This window comes from Drosophila miranda, assembly GCF_003369915.1.
Source record: "Drosophila miranda strain MSH22 chromosome Y unlocalized genomic scaffold, D.miranda_PacBio2.1 Contig_Y7_pilon, whole genome shotgun sequence".
NCBI classification, from domain to species: domain Eukaryota; kingdom Metazoa; phylum Arthropoda; class Insecta; order Diptera; family Drosophilidae; genus Drosophila; species Drosophila miranda.
This window is the reverse complement of record NW_022881652.1, coordinates 567,739-583,546: the sequence shown is the minus strand read 5'-3', so window position 1 is coordinate 583,546 and position 15,808 is coordinate 567,739.

Below are 15,808 nucleotides of genomic sequence, written 5' to 3'. Positions count from 1 at the left end.
AAGACGCAAGGGAGAGGAAACCGGACGTGGTCATCGTATGCGAACCATACAAACCGGTGACAGGCAGCGGTTGGGCACAAAGTAAGTGCAGGAAGGCCGCGATCTGTGGTGTCGAGACCCCGCCGCTCGATGTGGATTCGTCAAAGGAGGGCTTTGTAAGAGCTAGACTCAAGGGTGTAACTTTCTACAGTTGTTACGCACCGCCGAGTTGGGACCTGTCGCGTTTCAAAACTATGTTGGAACACATTGCGGAAGACACTCGTGGGAGGACACCCTTTGTCATCGTGGGCCGTCGAATGGGGCAGCAAAGAGACCAACGCAAGAGGGTACTGCCTACTGGAGCAGTTCTCGTCTCTCGACGTCGGACTGGCAAACGACGAGAAAAAGATGACCTTCTGCAAGGCGGGAAGATCCTCAATAATAGATCTGACCTTTCTGAGCAGTTCGCTATGTAGACATTCCACCTGGAGAGTGGGTGACGAATTCACATTTAGCAACCACCAGGCGATACACTTTGAGCTCGGACAGCGCAACAGAGTCCCCAGGAAGCCAAAAACAACGGGGCCAAAGTGGAAGGATAGTCTACTGGACGTCGCAGCCTTCTCGGACTCCTTCAGGCAACACGAGTGGAACCTAGCTGGTATCTCAGCGGAGGAAGCGGCACGGGAACTGACGCAGAGGATAGCCGACGCATGCGATCAGTCCATGCCAAGGAGGAAGCCGAGGAAGACGAGGAAGACCTTGCTACTGGTGGACGCAGGAAATAGGCGAGCTTAGAAGGGCTTGTCTCCGAGCGCGACGGCGTGCCCAAAGAGCGAGAGGCCGCTACGCCTTTGAAACCAGGCAAGAGGAATTTCGCACGGCAAAAAACGGGCTGAAGGTGGCCATCAAGAAGAGTAAGAGCGACTGCTTCCGCCACATATGCGACGAAGCGGAGGTAGACCCCTGGGGTACTGCTTATAAAGTAGTCACCAAAAGGATCAGAGGAATAAGCCCTCCTACCCCGACGTGCCCGCAACTGCTGCATAGGATTGTGACAGCGCTGTTCCCCAGGCACCCGCAGAAGGAAGAAGCTAACCTGGACCAGGAGGAACCACCATACGAGCCAGTATCTACACTGGAGGTCATAGAAGCAACCAGGAGAGTTGGCGACCGGAAGGCACCAGGGCCGGATGGAATACCCAACAAGGCCCTAAAGCTCGCGGTGGCCACCCGACCGGAACCCTTTGCGGAGACTTTCCACAGTTGCCTCAGGGAGGGAACATTCCCAAAACGATGGAAGAGGCAGCGTCTAATTCTGCTGCCCAAAGGCAACGATCCATCGGCGTACAGACCAATCTGCCTGTTGGACACGGTGGGCAAGCTGCTTGAAAGAGTGCTGTACAACAGGCTTCTAGAGTTCGTGGAGGAAACAGAAACACTCTCAGAGGCGCAATATGGATTCCGGAAATCCCGCTCGACCGTGGAAGCCATCATGGCGGTAGTTAGCATCGCAGCAAAGGCCATAGAAGGAACAAGATGGAGGTGGGGCACCAAGGAGTACTGTGCCATCGTGACGCTGGACATCCGAAACGCTTTCAACTCGGCCAACTGGTCAAGGATCGAGACGGCGTTGTACCGAATCGGGGTACCGGTATACCTTCTGAGGATGATCTCCAGTTACTTCTCGGACAGGGTGCTGAGCTACGAGACGGACCAAGGAGAGATAGCGTACGAGGTTACGGCAGGAGTCCCGCAAGGATCAGTCTTGGGGCCGCTTCTGTGGAACCTCATGCGTGCTCAGACTGCAGCTACCCCCAGGTTGCCAGCTAATCGGTTTCGCTGACGACCTGGCCCTAGTCGTTGTAGCTAAGGAGGTCCAGAAAGTCGAATTGGTAGCCAATACAGCTATTGATCTAATTTCTGGATGGATGCGGGAAGCCGGTCTGGATCTGGCTGGCCACAAGACGGAAGCAGTCCTCATCACGAGCAGGAAGAAGACGGAGTACGCCACAGTGCGAGTAGGAGCAGACCTGATAAAATCGCAAGACTCCATCAAGTATTTGGGAGTGATGTTGGACAACCGCCTAACCTTCCGCTCGCATGTGGATTATGCTAGCCAGAAGGCAGCGAGGATGCAAGGAGCTCTCTCCCGCATGCTTCCAAATGTTGGTGGACCAAAGACTGGATGCCGAAGACTGATGGCAAGCGTAGTGTCTTCCATCTTTCTCTACGCAGCGCCAATCTGGGCGGCAGCGGTCATAAACAACCAAGGCCTGCGAAGGAAGTTAGCTGCTCCATACAGGCTAGCCGCGCTGAGGGTCATCTCGGCTTACAGGACTGTGTCCGAGGACGCAGCACTAGTCCTAGCGGGTATGATACCCGTGGACATACTGGCCAGGGAGATGAAAATAGTGTACGAAAAGAGTACGGCGCAGGGAACCATAGGCGGCACGGCGGCCATCCGCAATACAGCGCGACAGGCCTCCATCGAAACATGGCAGGAACGGTGGAATCAGAGCGTCAAAGGGAGGTGGACGCATAAACTGATCAGTAGCGCGAAGGAGTGGATCGGAAGGAGCAGAGGCAACGCGGACTACCACATAACGCAATTCCTAACCGCGCATGGGGGCTATCGTAGCTACCTATATAAGTACAAACACGATACCAGCCCATACTGCCCTACGTGCCCAACCGCAATCGAAGACCCGGAGCATGCCCTCTACGGCTGTAAGAGATACGCAGCATGGACGGAGAATATCCCCCCAGCAGAGTTGCTGGTTAGCTTTATGACAGCATCGGAGGATAACTATATATACGTGTACCGTCTCATCAAGCGCATCCAGGATGACCTGAGACGATGCGAGAAAGAGCGGCATGTAGCGGCCTAGAATAGGCCCCCCTCCCCGCGAGCAATACCTAACGGTGATCCCGCGGGGGGAAGAGGTGTGTATGTGTGTGGGGTGGTTGCCAATGTGCATGCCAATGGCACGGGTCATTGGTATCTCATGAAGATTTCCACTCCTCATGGCGCATTCATGAAAAAAAAAAAAAAAGTGTAATGGGTGTTTGTGTGTGTGTGTCTGTTTTTGGCTATTCTAGCAATCACCAACGCACTGCATTCGATTTGAATTTGTCCGGCCGTATGATTTTGCAAGTGTGTATGGCAGCATTTTTATTCGTTTATGTTTTATTTAATAGCTTTGATGTGTAGTGGTCGCTTGTCGGGCGGATAGGAAAGCATATTTGTGTTCTTCGCCTGAAAGTATGCCCGATGGTATTTGTACAATTTATATATTTATGTATATAATATATATATAAATATATTTATATATATTGTATTATTTATACAAGTATATATCAAACCTCACCGAGATACTTATTAATTATTAAGTTTAGTCCCCATAGTTAGTGTATAGTTAGGTTGGCTTAATTTCTTGTTGTGGTGTTACATGTTAAATGTTCCTGGTCGTGTGAGGGCTAGCGCCATCTAGGGTTGACATTAAGAATATGCTTAAAAACGTACAAAAAATCTCCCCACCATGTCCATAACCATTCAAGGTGAATGGCGAAGGATCGTGCAAAGGCAGATCCGGAGAACAAAATTTTTGTTGGTCAGTAGATCCGCCCAAATCTTTCTTTCTCCTCGTGGCCGTACAAGCATTCAGTTGCGCGGTGAGAAAAAAAAAATAATAAAAATAAAATTAAACCGCCGTAAATAACCGTGGTGTGAAACCAAAGTGCACTCGATCGGGAAAAAAGAACCCAAGAAAGCAGATTGGGCTCTAATCGAAAACGTGAGTACCGGCCTTCGACAGTGCTAGGAGCCTCGAAGTTAGATTTTCCGACTTTTTCTGTAGTTTCCGCTTGGAGGTGAGCAGCCCCAACACAAAAAAAAAAAAAAAAACACCTGGAGAAAAAAGGAATTAGCACCTCAACCCCATCCCCCTATTTTCGCAGTGCCAGTTCCAACCGGGTAAATATGTGCATGGAGTAACTGTTAGAAAAAGTAGCCTGATCAGTATTTTCAAATTCCACCTTAGAATCGGCACTTAGTTTGGGAATTATCCAAAAGCTGCAGCCCGAGCTTTAAGCCCCCGCACTACGAACCAGCTGATCCACCAAGTCGCGGGCAGTGAACTTTGGCTGCGCGAGACGAGGACAGCCGTCTGAACGGGCTTAGTGCGGCGAAGTGGCGTAACCGTTTCGCATTCAAAACCGGGCCAAGAAACGGAAACCGGTGTTTGCAGTCAGCGTAGGCCCGAAGCCGCTTAAATGTTCCTACCGGGCGGGAAAAAATAGTGCACCACGTGTGTACATAACCTCCCGGCGACCCCTAGTGGTATCGCCTCTCTTGTTCTTCTCGTGATTCGGCCTTACTGTTCCAAACGTTTATTTAAAGTACAGTGGAGGCCAGCGTTTGTCTTATGTGCACGTTAGTGTCATTATGTAGGCTGAATGAAAACTGTAAGAGATGTGCTCACATACATATGTATACACCGCCCACTGAAAGCCACTGAGGCCAGTAAGATCCCACCGTGACTCGCATTTCCTTGAACCTCGCAGTCCGTTGATATGTCTGTTTTTGTGTAGTTGGATATACTTAGTGTTAATTGTAACAGAAAAAAAAACCAGAAAAAAAACCCACCAACACATGGAAAGTTTGAAAATGCATTTGATAAAAGCTTAAAAGTTTGAGCTTAAAAGCGTCCGCTCGGCCGTGTCCCCTCCGCGAGCTTATGCCATGCAGCACGCGCTGTACGATTTTGTTTTTGGTTTGCAGGTAAAAGTTTAATGCACCCACACACAGCCACACGCCCAGCTACGAAAGATCTTTCGCCGCGGGAACACAAACAAGAACTGAGTGAGCTTTATAATATACCAACAACATTACATTTTATTGCCTCCCAAAATTCCGCGAGCGTGGCAAAAGCTTCGTTCTTTTTTGCTAGAGCTGTTTGTCGGTCGTTGACCTCACACTTTTAAAGTAGTCACAGCTGATTGGCCTTCTGCCTTTACAATACGCTTGGTAGAACGAATAGTATGTCCAACTACTCCCTGAAGCCGATGTGCTGGGACATGTGTACCTATATTGCGCTATAGTATTATCTTTCTATCTAAGGAAAAATCATTAGTTTATATCGCACTATAAAATATCGTATATGCACTCATAACTATTTACACTTATCGTATTTATTTATCTAAATATTCCCTAGTAATAATAGCTATATCTCTTGTGACGCTTTTCGTTCCTCCTTTTGTCCATTTAGCCTTGTCTTGGAGTTCTCGGTTAGTGTTTCTTTTTTCTTGTAACATGAATATAGTATCTGAATATAGTTTCTAATAAAATGATTGTTAAGATGAATATGTGCTAGACGTTACCGCAGTTGGGGGAACCATGCCGCTCGTGAGCGAAATGGGATGACCAATACCGGACACTCCAGGGATCCTGATATTATTATTGGCTCTTTCAGGATCATGGTAGGGTGGGCGTGGCACGACTCCGTGCCAGCAAAACAGAGATGTCCGCCGCGGTGGTAGATCCCTACTCCTTCTCTGCCCTATCTTTGCCCCACTATACTTTCCGTACCCCTAACGATCCTTTCCTTGTCTGTCCCCCTCCCATTACCAAAAAGAGTACGCGAATTTTAATAAAATAATACCAGCAGGAGCGAAGCAACCTAACTGGAGGGTTACCCCAAAGAACCCATCCCCATTTCCGACCAGAGATCAGCCGTGGAAGCGAGCGCGTACTCCTTCTCAGTTAGCCGACCACCAGCTTCATCGTGCAAAGATTCTCTTCGTTACTCGTTACAGTAATAATTATTTTATTTGGCGCCCAACGTGGGGCCGAAAGGCCTGAAGGTCAGGGTTGACGTAATTGTAAACGTTACAAAGCGGAGTTACATTAACTTATATGGTTGTGTGTGACCCCAGCCAAACTTGACCCCGAAGCAGAAAAATTGTTGAGAAAGTCCATAGCACCTGCGAGCAGTGCATAGTCATGCACTGGCTTAAGACTTTTGTTCCCTGTTTCCCCCCCCCCCTTCCTTAAAGCCTTCCTTTTTTCCTGGAATTGGATCCTGTGATGGTGGATGCTTATTAGTTTCCGATAACGGTTAGCCCGCATCGGAGTATGATCCATAACCCTTGCTCGATGGTAAGCTGCTCTGGAATCGATAATAGCTTCACCATAGCTTTATTGCCGAGCAGTATATGCCATAGCAGTGAAATCTAGATGGATTCACTGGTATGTGGAAGTTGGCTGGACACAGGGTTATTAGTGGAGTAAATCTACGACCTGCCGCTATACAGAAGCATATTAGTGAATACATTCGCCCGTATCCCTTGGAAATTGACAGGTACCTTGGGTAGCTTTGGTTCAGTTGTCGCCGGAGTCAGCTAGTAGAATCAAAACTATTTTTTGTTGCCGCACAACTCGAATCGGGGTTATTAGGGTGCCTCCGTCTTTTGTTTCTCTCTCTACTTTCTAGTGATTGGTCTATTCGTGCGCCGATTTATACAGCAGGTTATCGCCGGCCGAACGTGGTACCCCTGGTGCTGGTGCGTTTCTTCGTGCTACGCTTCCGGCCCGGACCGATAATGGCTGCGAAAAAGGTATAGGTCGTAGCACGCAGAGACTATTACAAACTCCCCGTAACCGCTTCGGTAATGTTTCCTCGATGGGCGGCTGACGAACACCGTCGTGATCCTGGTATGGGCACGCGGGCAAGAACGTCGTCCGTCCCTATGTTTAGGCGTTCGCCGCAGACAGGACGGGGCCTAGAGCTACTACTTGGGTCACGATTGCCGAAGATACCTTTTCTTTATTTCCCCCTTTTTCGCTCTACCACGCATAGTTATTGGCAACCTTTCGGAGGGAAAGGGTTGCATGGTTTCCCCAAAATCTCTCTATCAAAGATCGTTTTTTTTGCTTTCCCCGTTATTATTGTTTTTTTTGTTAATATTTGTCTGAACTAGATTTATAGGAACGTGCTTAAAGCTAGTTAATATATAGGATAACTTTACAATGCCGGTAGACCGAAGCCCGCATTGTAGGATTCAGCCAAAAGAGAGCGAAACCTTTTGCTGTGTATGCACGCAAGAAGTCGAATACCCAGGCCAACTATTAGCTACCAGCTGTAACCATTATTTCCATCACACCTGCTTTAGTGCACGTTCAGGAAATAAGAAAGTCTGTCCAGTGTGCAGAACTGCGCTGAGCAAATCGACCCTTAATTTGGCAGAAGAACTAGAAGCAGCTCAAGCCTCAGGCAGCCAACCAGGGGCAGTTGCAGTGACCAGATCCCGTTCGAAAACACTTAAATCACAGCAAAACCAATTATCCGCTGCCAATATGCAGAGGGGGGTCCGAAGTGTTAGCCAACCCGAAGGGCCTAGTGTGTCCGGTCCAATGGCCGCTCCAGATCGTCCTAGAGGCCAACCGCCAAGCTCTGCGGCAGCAGTGGTGTCAGCTTCAGCAGCTCGAACGGGTCTGCCAGCCACGGATGGTAGCTTGCAACAGACCATTGCGGACGCAGTGACAGCCGCACTAGCACAGCACACTCAAATGCTAGCTAACGCGATTGAAGCGGGGTTTCAAAGATTGTCGCTCCAGAATGCAGCTCCAGTTCCAACGGAAAGGGTACACCCAGCCCATAGGCAGTCCTCTCCCGTTAGGTCAAATCAATCCTTTGAGCAACTCTTTAGGTTATCCGCCAGGGAAAACGCAGCATTGCCAAACTCAGCGTCCGAGCGACCGACTAACTTGTCAGCCCCACCCGAGTCGCAGCAATCACATCAGTTGCGCGCGGATCGGATTAGCCAGATAATCGCGAACTGGAAGTTGAGATTCTCAGGGCGCTCCTCTATGTCAATAGATGATTTTTTGTATCGCGTCGAAGCTCTGACCAGCCAGACATTAGATAGCAATTTTGAATTGTTATCTCGCTACGCGAGCAACCTGTTCGAAGGAAGCGCGGGTGAATAGTACTGGAGGTATCATAAAAGCGTACCAAGAGTGCGCTGGATTGATCTCTGTATTGCTCTGAGATCGCAGTTTTCGGACGGCAGAACAGATTTAGAAATCAGAACCGCGATCACCCAGAGGAAGCAGAAAGTCAACGAACCGTTTGACAGTTTTTATGAGGCCATAGTGGCGCTTGCAGACAAGCTCGTGCAGCCGATGACCGAGCAGTCCTTGTTAGAGGTGTTGCGAGCAAATCTGCTCAATGAGATACAACATGAGATTTTATATGTGCCCATACCGAACATTGTGCAGTTGCGACAAGTGGTCCGCAAGCGTGAAAGGTTCATCGAAAATACTGCTAAGCCAATCCCGGCTACTCGACGATTTGTTCCTCGCAATCAGGTGAACGAAATGTCCATCCAGACAGAAGGTCTGGCAGAAGCCGATTCGGAAGAAGCTGACGCTTTTGATATCGACGCGATGACGCTTTCTTGCTGGAATTGCAATAAACAAGGCCACCGATATCAAGAGTGCGAAGCAGAGCGTAAAGTATTCTGTTATGGATGTGGTAGGCGGGACACATATAAACCATCGTGCCGAAAATGTAGCTCGTCAAAAAACGAGTTGGCTCGTGCACCGATATCGAGTGAACGCAAGTTAGTGTCGAAGGCAACGAATACGGAGTAACCGGGGCTACGTCAAGCTCACTCCCCCTACCTCCTGACATGATAACGACCACTATGATACCAGTACAGGACGACGATCAGGAAACGACCCCTGCGCCTAGCAAAACTCGAGACCGTAAGCGTAGGAAGCTGTTCCGCACGCAGAGTAAAAATGCGCGCAGAGCATTATTAGCCTCTGTTATTAGTAATATCACTGACCTACGACCCTACGCCAATGTCACTCTGTTTGGCAAGACGATAAGTGGATTAATGGACACAGGCGCCTCAATCAGCTGCCTTGGGGGTAAATTTGCAGAAGAGTTATCTCGAACAAACCCTGAGGTCAAGCCGATGAAGTCAGCCGTGCGAACCGCAGATGGGAAAAAGCAAGTTATTCTAGGTAAGATCTCCACACTCATTTGCTTTCGTGGAAATTCCAAACGAATATGCCTTTATCTTGTACCATCGTTATCGCAGGAGGTATATCTAGGAATAGACTTTTGGAGAAGCTTTAATCTACTGCCGTTCTTCTTAATGAGCAAAGCGAATAACAACAGTTTGGCGGCTATAAACTTTGACAACCCGATGCAAATACCTTTGTCGGAATTACAGCAGAAGGAACTAGTAGCGATAGTACAGATGTTCCCTTCGTTTGCCGAAAAAGGATTAGGAAAGACAAACTGGCTTACACATGACATAGAAATTTCCTAGACTCGGCCCATAAAACAACGCCACTACGCAGTGTCGCCTGCAGTCGAAAAATGTATATACGAAGAGTTGGACCAAATGTTAGGCCTTGGGGTGATTGAAGAATCAGATAGCCCGTGGTCTTCCCCGGTAGTAATTGTGCGTAAGCCAGGTAAGGTTCGCCTTTGCCTTGATAGCCGGAAAGTTAACGGAGTAACAGTCAAAAATGCTTACAGTCAGATGCATTTAGACTTCCAAAAGCGCAGTTCATTTCAAGCATCGATCTTAAAGATGCTTACTGGCAGATTCCGCTTACTCCAAGGGCTCGGGAGAAGACGGCTTTTGCTGTGCCTGGGAGGCCGCTATATCAATTCACGGTGATGCCGTTTGGTTTATGCAATGCCCCACAGACCATGTCCAAACTGATGGATAAAGTTATCCCACCATCTTTGCGAAATGAGATTTTCATTTATCTCGACGACTTATTGGTGATTTCGGAGTCCTTCGAGAAGCACATGTCCTGGCTCCGCTGTCTCAAGCTGGACTGACGATAAACGTAGAGAAGAGCAATGTTTGCCTGAAGGAAGTGAAATACCTGGGCCACGTGATAGGGTATGGGATGATACAAACGGATCCCGAAAAAGTTGCTGCTATTCGGGAGTTTCCAGTGCCACGATCGGTGAAGCAAGTGCGACGATTTTTGGGAACCACTGGATGGTACCATAAATTTATTAAAAACTATGCCGGAATTGCTGCCCCAATATCAGATACACTAAAGCAACGTCGATCGTTTGTATGGACCAACGAAGCGCAAAGGGCGTTTGAAAGTTTAAAAGACCAAATGTGCGAGGCACCAGTCCTACATAGCCCCGACTTTACCATTCCATTTGCCATTCATTGCGATGCCAGCCACACCGGAGTTGGCGGCGTGTTAATGCAAACGGATAGCGATGGTAATGACATCCCAATCGCATTCATGTCTCGCAAGCTGAATCAGTGTCAGCGAAACTATTCAGTCACGGAGAAAGAGTGTTTGGCAGCCATAATGTGTGTGAAGAAGTTTCGAGCTTATGTGGAAGGACACGAGTTCTCCATCCATACCGACCATGCATCATTGAAGTGGCTAATGTCACAATCGGACCTAAGTTCTAGATTGGCAAGATGGGCTCTCAAATTGCAGGGGTTCAACTTCAAAATTTTCCACCGCAAAGGTAGCCAAAATGTTGTCCCAGATGCTCTGTCGCGGGTGCACACCGAAGATCTATCGGCATTCAGCTGCGATGGATTGGTAGACTTGCAGTCTGATTGCTTCAAGTCGGCAGAATATTTGGAACTAATTCGAAAAATTAAAGGCAACCAGACACAGATGCCAGACATTAAGGTGATCGATAATCTCATATATCGGCGAGCAGAACACGCGGCTGCTGATCAGATCGCTGACGACCTGTGTTGGAAGCTGTGGGTTCCAACGGAGCTGGTGTCCGATGTACTAAAACAGAGTCACGAACAGTCGCTAGCAGCTCATAGCGGCATTAATAAAACGTTGGAGAGAGTTCGACGTTATTATTATTGGCCAAGTTTAGTAACCGATGTGAGAGCGTTCATAAACAGCTGTTCGGTCTGCAAGTGCACCAAGTACCCGAATCGTTCGTTACGACCCCCATTAGCTCCAGTGAAGGAAACTCAACGAGTGTTTCAGAAGTTGTTTGTGGATTTCCTGGGTCCGTATCCACGAAGCAAATCCGGAAATATCGGTATCTTCGTTGTTTTGGACCATCTTTCAAAATATCCGTTTTTAAAACCCGTAAAGAAATTTACAGCGGAGGCGATAACTCGATTCATGGAAGAGGACCTATTCCATTGCTTCGGGGTACCCGAAGTGGTTGTGTCCGACAATGGAGTACAATTTAAGTCCCATCACTTCAATTCGCTGTTGAAAAAGTACAATGTGCAGCATTTTTATACGGCTTTGTACGCACCTCAAGCCAACGCATCGGAACGCGTTAACAGATCCGTTATTGCCGCCATTAAAGCTTACATCAAGCCAGATCAAACTAATTGGGATGAGCAGCTTAGTTCTATTAGTTGTGCCTTACGATCTAGTCTGCATTCAGCCCTAAACGACAGCGCCTATCGGGTTGCATTTGGACAGCACATGATCACCAATGGAGACACCTATCAGCTCTTACGAAATTTGCAGGTTTTAGAAGATCGTACCGTGAGTTTTGGCCGGGAAGATTCGTTTGATGTGATTCGAAAAACAGCCCAACGAACAATACAAAAACAACACCAACGAAACGAACAGCAGTACAACCTTCGAAGTCGTGAAGTGGCGTTCAAAGTTGGCCAGGAGGTCTACAGACGCAACTTTCAGCAGAGCAATTTCGTTAAAGGTTTCAGCGCAAAACTAGCTCCTACTTTTGTAAAAGCTAGAATAAAACGTAGGCTTGGTCACAGTTATTACGAGTTGGAAGATCCCCAAGGTAGATTTATCGGAAAATACCACGCTAAAGACATAAAGCAGTGACCATCCTAATACAGGTTAACGGTTTTCCTCCAAGCGTCTATCACCCTTTGATGTGATTAACACCAAAGTGTGATCTTGGCCGGGGGGATTTGTAGTGGTCGCTTGTCGGGCGGATAGGAAAGCATATTTGTGTTCTTCGCCTGAAAGTATGCCCGATGGTATTTGTACAATTTATATATTTATGTATATAATATATATATAAATATATTTATATATATTGTATTATTTATACAAGTATATATCACACCTCACCGAGATACTTATTAATTATTGAGTTTAGTCCCCTTAGTTAGTGTATAGTTAGGTTGGCTTAATTTCTTGTTGTGGTGTTACATGTTAAATGTTCCTGGTCGTGTGAGGGCTAGCGCCATCTAGGGTTGACATTAAGAATATGCTTAAAAACGAACAAAAAATCTCCCCACCATTTCCATAACCATTCAAGGTGAATGGCGAAGGATCGTGCAAAGGCAGATCCGGAGAACAAAATTTTTGTTGGTCAGTAGATCCGCCCAAATCTTTCTTTCTCCTCGTGGCCGTACAAGCATTCAGTTGCGCGGTGAGAAAAAAAAAATAATAAAAATAAAATAAAACCGCCGTAAATAACCGTGGTGTGAAACCAAAGTGCACTCGATCGGGAAAAAAGAACCCAAGAAAGCAGATTGGGCTCTAATCGAAAACGTGAGTACCGGCCTTCGACAGTGCTAGGAGCCTCGAAGTTAGATTTTCCGACTTTTTCTGTAGTTTCCGCTTGGAGGTGAGCAGCCCCAACACAAAAAAAAAAAAAAAACACCTGGAGAAAGAAGGAATTAGCACCTCAACCCCATCCCCCTATTTTCGCAGTGCCAGTTCCAACCGGGTAAATATGTGCATGGAGTAACTGTTAGAAAAAGTAGCCTGATCAGTATTTTCAAATTCCACATTAGAATCGGCACTTAGTTTGGGAATTATCCAAAAGCTGCAGCCCGAGCTTTAAGCCCCCGCACTACGAACCAGCTGATCCACCAAGTCGCGGGCAGTGAACTTTGGCTGCGCGAGACGAGGACAGCCGTCTGAACGGGCTTAGTGCGGCGAAGTGGCGTAACCGTTTCGCATTCAAAACCGGGCCAAGAAACGGAAACCGGTGCTTGCAGTCAGCGTAGGCCCGAAGCCGCTTAAATGTTCCTACCGGGCGGGAAAAAATAGTGCAACACGTGTGTACATAACCTCCCGGCGACCCCTAGTGTATCGCCTCTCTTGTTCTTCTCGTGATTCGCCTTACTGTTCCAACGTTTATTTAAAGTGCAGTGGAGGCAGCGTTTGTCTTATGTGCACGTTAGTGTCATTATGTAGCTGAATGAAAACTGTAAGAGATGTGCTCACATACATATGTATACACCGCCACTGAAAGCCACTGAGGCAGTAAGATCCACCGTGACTCGCATTCCTTGAACCTCGCAGTCCGTTGATATGTCTGTTTTTGTGTAGTTGGATATACTTAGTGTTAATTGTAACAGAAAAAAAAACCAGAAAAAAAACCCACCAACACATGGAAAGTTTGAAAATGCATTTGATAAAAGCTTAAAAGTTTGAGCTTAAAAGCGTCCGCTCGGCCGGGTCCCCTCCGCGAGCTTATGCCATGCAGCACGCGCTGTACGATTTTGTTTTTGGTTTGCAGGTAAAAGTTTAATGCACCCACACACAGCCACACGCCCAGCTACGAAAGATCTTTCGCCGCGGGAACACAAACAAGAACTGAGTGAGCTTTATAATATACCAACAACATTACATTTTATTGCCTCCCAAAATTCCGCGAGCGTGGCAAAAGCTTCGTTCTTTTTTGCTAGAGCTGTTTGTCGGTCGTTGACCTCACACTTTTAAAGTAGTCACAGCTGATTGGCCTTCTGCCTTTACAATACGCTTGGTAGAACGAATAGTATGTCCAACTACTCCCTGAAGCCGATGTGCTGGGACATGTGTACCTATATTGCGCTATAGTATTATCTTTCTATCTAAGGAAAAATCATTAGTTTATATCGCACTATAAAATATCGTATATGCACTTATAACTATTTACACTTATCGTATTTATTTATCTAAATATTCCCTAGTAATAATAGCTATATCTCTTGTGACGCTTTTCGTTCCTCCTTTTGTCCATTTAGCCTTGTCTTGGAGTTCTCGGTTAGTGTTTCTTTTTTCTTGTAACATGAATATAGTATCTGAATATAGTTTCTAATAAAATGATTGTTAAGATGAATATGTGCTAGACGTTACCGCAGTTGGGGGAACCATGCCGCTCGTGAGCGAAATGGGATGACCAATACCGGACACTCCAGGGATCCTGATATTATTATTGGCTCTTTCAGGATCATGGTAGGGTGGGCGTGGCACGACTCCGTGCCAGCAAAACAGAGATGTCCGCCGCGGTGGTAGATCCCTACTCCTTCTCTGCCCTATCTTTGCCCCACTATACTTTCCGTACCCCTAACGATCCTTTCCTTGTCTGTCCCCCTCCCATTACCAAAAAGAGTACGCGAATTTTAATAAAATAATACCAGCAGGAGCGAAGCAACCTAACTGGAGGGTTACCCCAAAGAACCCATCCCCATTTCCGACCAGAGATCAGCCGTGGAAGCGAGCGCGTACTCCTTCTCAGTTAGCCGACCACCAGCTTCATCGTGCGAAGATTCTCTTCGTTACTCGTTACAGATGGCGACAGCGTCCGTTGTTCATTTTTGTTGTGGCATGCGAGTGATATGCATTTGTCATTTAATCCAATGCAGTGGCAGAGATGTGTCCAATTAGTACACAGCGTTCCAGGATATCTGGTTGTCAAGATGGTACCTCATGTTGCGGGCGTAGGCCTTAATGTCATCCATGGAGTCGTCATCTGTCCACATCTCATCGTCATCATTTTCTTCATCCATTTCAGGATCCGTCTCTGGAATGGCGGCTGGCGTTGGCCCTAACGTTTTTTGTGGTGGCTGTGATCGTGGTGGTTTCTTTGACCGCCTGGCTGCTGGAGCTGGGGCAACCACTGGTGCTGCTGCCATTGTTGGTGGATTTTCCGATGTTTCTGGAACTGCTGGAGTTGCCGTCACTGCCTGGGATTGGATGAGCGAGGTGAGTAGTGACATCATCACTTCCAGCCTCTTTTCCAATCGCGTCATCCTCTGCGTATTCTCCAACAGTGCCTGGCTGCAGGATCCCTCGAAAGATTGGCGTTTCGGCTGCATCTTCTGCCGGGAGCGGATGTTGGCAAGCTGCTGCTGCTGCTGTCGCTGTTGTTGTTCGCGCTGCGGCTGCTGTTGCAGCTGCTGTAGCTGCTGCTGTTGTGCCTGGGAACGGCTCAATGGCTGCTCTGGACGTCGTCGCCCAGTGCGTGGGCCAGAGGCAGCAGGCGTCTGTTTTTATACCCGATACTCAAAACGAGTATTGGGGAATATTAGATTTGTGGTGAAAATGGATGTGTGTAACGTCCAGAAGGAATCGTTTCCGACCCCATAAAGTATATATATTCTTGATCAGCATCAATAGCCGAGTCGATTGAGCCCTTTCTGTCTGTCCGTCTGTCCGTCCGTCTGTCCGTCTGTCCGTCCCTATTAGCGCCTAGTGCTCAAAGTCTATAAGAGCTAGAGCAACGATGTTTTGGATCCAGACTTCTGTGATATGTCACTGCTACAAAAATATTTCAAAACTTCGCCCCGCTCACTTCCGCCCCCACAAAGGACGAAAATCTGTGGCATCCACAATTTTAAAGATATGAGAAAACCAAAAACGCAGAATCGTAGAGAATGACTATATCTTTTAGACTGCAGAGTTTGAATTGGATCGTATTATTATTATAGCCAGCATCAAGAAAACAATTTCATTTTTTCTCGCCCTGTCTCTCTCTAACACACACGTAGCATAGGCGGCTTTGCTTAGAGTAAAACATTAGCGCCTAGATCTTAGAAACTATAAAAGCTAGAGCAACCAAATTTGGTATCCACACTCCTAAGA